Here is a 6,756-nt window from a genome sequence, read left to right on the forward strand (position 1 = left end):
TTGAAGTAGAAAGGCCTTCTTGAAATGAAAGCAACATGATAGTGAAATGATGAAATGCTATGATTAGATAATTCATGTAATTCATTGGACCCCTTTGAAGCCTAGCCAATAGGCTTCAAGCAACACATGAAGGTAACATGGGTAGGGGCCTGACATTTGTCCTTGCTGCCTCTTCAAGTTGGGCTTCCCTTGTGTGTGTGAGTGGGTGTTCTCTCTCTACCCCTAGGAAAAGGGCTCGCCCCCCCTCTTGTAGGAATGCTTTTGACTTTTAGGTGATCAAGCACCTTACTCACCAAGCATGACAAAGCACTTGAACTAGGGGGTGTTCCCACAAGCATCTCAGGCAAGCTTCTCAAGGCACCTCAAGTACTTTAATCATGCAGCAAGTCAAGCACCTCAAGCATGGAGCCAGTCAAGCACCTCAAGCATCTTAATCAAGCACCTCAAGCATGAAAAACACCTCAAGCATGACAAGCACCTCAAGCATGGCAAGCACCTCGAGCTTGGGCCGGGTTCCCACCTCAAGCTCAGCCCTAGCTTACTTAAGGTCAAAGGACTTTTACACACATTTATTGGAGGTCTTCAATGAAGCTAACCCTAAGGTCTTATGCTCCATTGGTTAGCCTTGCTCTTTGATAGACCATCTCCCTTTTGGGCCCCTTTACCATTGGCCCCGTGTTGAGATAGATCTATAAGCACATACCTATATCTTAACACTTGTTCCCGTTTATTCTCCCACATTAAGTGATCAATTTAATATGAGAAAATCATTTGGGTTAGTTACATATTAGATTTTATGACATTACCTCTCTCTTGAAATCATAGTCGTCCTCGACTATGAGGTAGAAAAGATAAAGTCTTAGTCATTAGTCAATCGTACTTAGCGGGTAAAGGATCCCTTTTTACCCTATGACATCTTTCCAAGATGGATGACTAATCCATTTGGTGCTTGGGAGACATAGCTGCCGCAAGCATGTCTGCTCTTTAGTCCATTTTATTCTCCCAAAGTAGAGTGACAAATTCTACTTGGTGTTTGAGAGACGTCGTCATCACAAACATGATTCTAAGCATGCATACTAGTTAAATTTTGTGCACAATTAAAAAGAGGACTAGTCATATAAGACAAAAACATGAGTTATTTAAAAGAAATTTGTACATTTGCTTACTCTAATGTAGCATTGTAAGCATTGACAAGGTTCATACTATCCTTAAGTTGTACTCCTTGCATCCATTTAGCATCTTCAAAAGGATAATTTTTGAACTTAATAAGATACCGTCGGATAATCTTACCATGTCGTAGTACCTTGTCTTCATGCCGAAGGATAGCTTCGGGTTGTAGCACCTCTTCTTGGTCTTCAACTTCGGGAGGGTCTTCAATAATTGGTTCAATTGGTGGCTCTCCTTTGTAGGGCTTAAGTAAGCTTACATGAAAGGCATTGTGTATAAGCCAATGGTTGGTGAACTTGAGTTGATAAGCCGTCTCATTGATAGGCTTCAAGATTTGGAAAGGACCATAGTATCTTTTTGCTAGTTTAGCATAATACTTTTGATGGCCCGTAGGATTTTTGCCCGTCGTTTGCCTTAATCGAGCCTTAGGAAACTTGAGTAAGACCCAATCATTTTCTTTGAACATTAAGGCTCTTCTGTGCTTATCAGCAGCAGCTTTTTGCCTTTGTTGAGAGATGGCTATAGCCTCCCTAATCTTTTGAAAAGATTCTTGTAGGTCACGGCTATACTCATCGGCGGCGAAGATCTTCCCATGTACTTTGAGTAGCAAGGGACTTTTAGGTCTTCCCTCTATGATCTCGAAAGGTGCTTTCCCCGTAGAAGTATGTACAGTATTATTGTAGGCATACTCTACTAGAGGTAAATACTTTTCCCATTGTGAGCGTTGATCTACTTCGGTAACATAAGTCTTGAGTAGATCGAGTATCGTAAGATTGGCTATCTCACTTTGGCCATCCGTTTGTGGGTGATAGGCCGAAGAGAAATTCAATCTTGTTCCTAGATTTTCAAAGAGACCTTTCCAAAAATTACTGGTCATTCTAGGATCTCTATCTGACACGATGGATGTGGGTAATCCATGGTGTTTGAAAATCTGAGATATGAAGAGAGTTGCCATTTGATGTGCCTTAATAGTCTTTTTGACAGGAATAAAATGTGCTTGCTTGCTAAACATGTCGACTATTGTCCATATTCCTGTATTCCCATGGATAGACTTGGGTAATCCAAAGATGAAATCCATGGATATACTCTCTCCCATGGTGAATTTGGAATAGGCAATGGCTGGAGTAATCCAGGTTGCTTCCCTCTATCATACTTGGTCTTTTGGCATACTACACATTTTGAAACATACTCTTGTATGTCCACTTTCATGGTAGGCCAATAGAAATACGTCTCTACTCCTCGGAGAGTAGGTTGAATAGCTCTATGCCCTGCATATGGAGGAGCATGGGATTCATACATAACCTTCTCACGAAGGGAATGGGTAACACATAGCCTATTGCCGTGAAGAAGATAACCATCCTGCAAGGTGAATGGTTCCTCTTTCTTCCCCAAAGCAAGGGCTGACATTATGTCTCTAAAGTCAGGGTTAATAGCATACTCATCTATCATAGAGGATAGATCATTGTGAGTAGCTATAGACACTGCATTAACTTTTGGTCGTCGTGAAAGTGCATCGACAACTTGATTGTGCTTACCAGCTATGTGAGCAATATGAAAATTAAATTGCGAAAGAAAATTTGCCCACCTCATTTGTTTGTCGAAAGCTTGGTTTGCGTCATGAAATACTTGAGACTTTGGTGGTCGGTTTCGTAGGATAAATGGAGTCCCCAATAGGTAGTGCTTCCATGTGTCTAGGGCATGTAGAACAGCTAAAAGCTCTTTCTCATAAATGCCCAAGACTCGTTCATCACCATTGAGCCTTCGGCTCTCATATGCTATGGCATGCCCTTCTTGAAGCAAAACCGCTCCAAGGCAATCACCACAAGCATCACATTGGACCTCAAAGGGCTTTGAGAGATCCGAAAGCACGAGGACTGGTTGGGAAGTAAGCTTCTCTTTGAGTTTTTCAAAAGCATTTTGCTCCTTAGCAGTCCATACAAACTTAACGTTCTTCTTGGTTAAGTCGTGTAGTGGTCCTGCCACTTGAGAGAATTTTGCTATGAAGCGTCTATAGTATACACACATACCAGTAAAGCTTCTTAGCTCATGTAGATTCCTTGGGTTAGGCCATGATTTTATTACCTCTAACTTTGATGGATCCATACGAATACCATCGTGAGAGATAATATGGCCTAGATATTGAATCTCTTGAAGGAAGAATTCACTTTTCTTTTGGTTGAGAAAAAGTTTGTTCTCCCCAAGGCTTGAAAAATCACTTGGAGATGTTGCTTATGTTCCTCCAAAGACTTGGAGTAGATGATGATATCATCGAAGAACACTCCAGTGAATTTTCGATATGGTCTAAAAATTTTCTCCATCAAACGATTGAACATAGCTGGTGCATTAGTCAAGCCAAAAGGCATGACTAGATATTCATAAAGACCAAATGTTGTGCGAAACGCGGTCTTTAAGATATCCTCATCCACTATCCTTATTTGATGATAGCCACTCTTAAGGTCAATCCTACTGAAGTAGGTAGAGCCTTGTAGCTTATCAAACAGATCTTCTACCCGAGGTACGGAAATCTATTTTTAATAGTGATATGGTTTAGTGCTCGATAGTCCACACACATACGGTATGTACCATCTTTCTTTTGCACTAAAAGGACTGGAGACAAAAAGGAGAGGAACTAGGCCTCACCATCCCTTGTCTACCAGCTCTTGTACTTGCCTCATGATCTCCTCTTGTTGAGCTTGTGAGACTCGATAAGGGGTTTGTTAGGCGGTGAGCTTCCTGGAAGGAGCTCAATACGATGGTCACCATCCCCTCGTTTTGGAGGTAGTCCATAGGGATATCATCGATGAACACATCTTGGAATCCTTTTAAAAAAGTAGACAAGTCTAACTCTTCTTGATTCCTATCATTTTCATTTGATGAAACATTATTAGCTTTTAGAGACTCTTTGACATAAATCATGTACGCAGAAACTGAGCTCTTCATTGATTTATCAAAAGAAAGAGGATTTACAAGTGGAATAGAGCGACCACGCTCACTAGCATCTACATACATGTTCTTTCCCCTGTAGGTGAAGTAAATTCTCCTTTCAGGGAACTTCATGTTGGCAGCCATGCGATCAAACCATGGTGCCCCTAGGATAACATCCTGATGTTGGAGGGGAGAGATGAAGAAGTCTTCTTTGTCGACATAGCTTTGGACATGAAGCCTCAACTTCCCAATCAAGGGAGTAACGGAGGCTTGTTGTCCCTTGAAAGCTGCATCAGCTGTTACTATATCTCCCATCTCAAAAGCTTGAATGCCCAACTTGGTGGCCAACTCTATTGATATGAAGTTGAGAGTAGAGCCAGGGTCAAACAAGATGAAGGCATCATGCTCTCGTACCTTTCCCCAAGCATAGGAGAGTGATGATCCTTTGCAATGAGCATCCTCTTTTGGAGCTTAGATGGTGGAAGCCCTAGGAGTCTCATTGCGAGTATTCTTCTTGGGGCAAGAACGATAGCCATGTCCTTGCTCCCCACACTTGAAACACTTATGGTCCTTGCGAAAAGCTTCAAGCTCTTCAGGAGAGAGTTTGTTTTTACCTTTGTAAACTCCCTTCTCCTTGGACCGATTGTTGTTGTTGTTGTTGGAAGTGCCTTGGGAATTATTTTGAGCATTGGATTTCCCCTTTGCATCATTTTTATCTTTGTTTTCCATGGGCTTGACATTACGTCTAGCCCCTTGATGGAAATTGATGCGTGAAGCAACCATGGTGTGGTGGATTACTTCGTTAATAGTACCGGGCCGTTGAGAGTTGATATATTCGGCCATCTCTTCAGGTAATCCCACAGAATTACTGTCTTTGCTCGGCAAAGTCTATCTTTTGAAAGACAGTAGCTTTGAGATGTAAATCCCAAAACTTATCTACATACTTGTTGATAGACTCATGAGAGAGGAGCTTCAAGCCGCGCCATTCGGTAAGAACTTTATCTTTAGTATCGCTTGGAAGAAATTGCTTCATGATGGAAACTCGTAGAGTTTTCCATGTCTTTGGGGCTTCTCCATTGCCACGAAGGCTAGCCCACCATTGACGAGCTGATTTTTTGAAGTGCATAGCTACATGGCGTAGCTTGGAGGACTCTGTGAAGCCCTCGTCCCCAAAGGCCGCATCAAATTGCTGGATGACGGCCAACACTTTGTCGGTAGCACCAAAGGTGCCATCGTAGGTGAGAAAAGAGATACTCTTTCCTCCCTCCTTGAACTTCTTTAGCTTTTGTGACCTTCGCCATGCAGGAAATGATTTGCGATGCCCTCCCCTCTTGTATTCTCTAGGAGAATAGCCATAACTTTCATCGGAAGAGAAGGAAGGTGAAGAAGAAGGAGAAGAGGGTGACCTCTTCCTAGCCCTTTTCTTCCTTTGTTTCCTCTCTTGCCTTTGAGAGTGATGAGGAGAAGGACTATGGGTTGCTCTTTTCCTCTTGGGAGGAGTAGGCGATCGTCTAGACCGCCTTCTTCGTGGAGCCACATCTTCAGAAGAACTTAGACTTTCATTGCTTTCTTTCTCTTTGGATTCCTCCTCTCGAATGGGAGAGAGTCTTCTTTTGGGGGTCTCTTCAAGAGGCCTCCTAAGCTCTCTCTCCTCTTGGAGAGGAAGGGAAATTCCATAGGCACGAAGTTGTTGAGTAACTTCGGCTTGCAAGGTAGGGTTGCCCATAGCTTGTTGCAACCTAGTCACAAGATAATTCACAAACATAGGAGCATCATCATTAGCACCTTCATGTGCAAAATCAAAGCTATCAATGTTCATTCTACTCTCTTGATTATTGTCAGCCATGTTAACAAAATTTTATGTATGTACTTAGTGTATGCTTTGGCAATTCAAAACCTTAGTTGCCACTCCTCTTAGCCTTTGAAAATCGGCTCTTAAGTATCTACACCCACCACGGCTCAAAGTGGTTAATTATAGAGAGTAGAGGAGTAGGTCTAACATAGCAGAGTTGCCAAGGGCTAGCTCCTTTCGGACTTCTTATGGCTCAATAATGGTAAAGCCGTAGGCAAGTCTAAAAAGACTCCATTATTAAGTCCAAAGCTCCCGAGGTGTGCACCATCCCCCACATAGTGGGCTTACAACAAAACCGGTATTAGATCCCAGTTCCACTTACTCTATTATAATTAACAACATCAACCATTTATAGGCTACTTAAGGACCTCTCTTCTTAAGCAAGAAAAGAGAAACCAAATGCTCTGATACCAATGTAATGGAATTTGCCTATTCAATTTGAGAATAGCGGAATTTAATGAGAGTACTTTCAAGAAAATGATTTTGTGAGCATAGCGGTAGACATAATTGAAGATAGCAACATAATCATAGCAATTAGTTAACTTGGCATAGACAATACTTTTGCAAGAGAGAGAAGTTTAGAGAACATGACAACAATTGAGGACCGGATTTATGTGGAGCCGGTCCCCCCTCCAATAGGCATTTGTATTATGATTTCTCTTCTCCCATAAAGAGAGACTTGTTACAATACAGTCTTTGTGTTCCTTGTACCTAGGATGCCATGAAGATGGAAGGCTTCATGCACCACAAACATAACATAAACTTGAAGAAAGCTTTAACTATCCCAAGCCTCAGTCCCAAGACCTCAAACC

Source organism: Adiantum capillus-veneris, unplaced genomic scaffold, assembly GCF_014529385.1.
Source record: "Adiantum capillus-veneris isolate H3 unplaced genomic scaffold, ASM1452938v2 Hic_scaffold_325, whole genome shotgun sequence".
NCBI lineage: Eukaryota > Viridiplantae > Streptophyta > Polypodiopsida > Polypodiales > Pteridaceae > Adiantum > Adiantum capillus-veneris.